The sequence below is a fragment of the Phaethon lepturus genome, unplaced genomic scaffold (genome assembly GCF_000687285.1).
Source record: "Phaethon lepturus isolate BGI_N335 unplaced genomic scaffold, ASM68728v1 scaffold29663, whole genome shotgun sequence".
In the NCBI taxonomy this organism is placed as follows: domain Eukaryota; kingdom Metazoa; phylum Chordata; class Aves; order Phaethontiformes; family Phaethontidae; genus Phaethon; species Phaethon lepturus.
In genome coordinates, this window is record NW_010530215.1 from 1,985 (window position 1) to 2,227 (window position 243).

The 243-nt window shown below is 61.3% G+C and overlaps 1 protein-coding gene across 1 annotated transcript in view; it reads left to right on the top strand.

Annotated features, from left to right (window-relative positions):
• Positions 1-243, top strand: part of ACE (angiotensin I converting enzyme) — a gene marked incomplete at its 5' end in the record, with an annotated part of 13,741 nt that overhangs the window by 675 nt on the left and 12,823 nt on the right. The gene's annotated exons all lie outside the window — the stretch shown is intronic.

Consider the following 243-nt stretch of genomic DNA (forward strand, 5'->3'; position numbering starts at 1 on the left):
CCGGCCCTGCGAGCCCAGAGGTGCTGTGCCTTGGTGGCACAGCTCTGCACCAGGGACATCCGGACACCCTGAGCCTTCCCCATCGCGGTCCCGAGCTTTCAGGCTCGTTTACCTAAATGCAATGTGATTTCCATTTCCATGCATAAAAATTATTGCCCAGGCTGAGGCTGGCAGCTGCTTGCCTCTGCACAAGTGCGGGGACGCGGGCACTGCCGTCCCCTCCAGCCTGTCCCACGGGTCCCT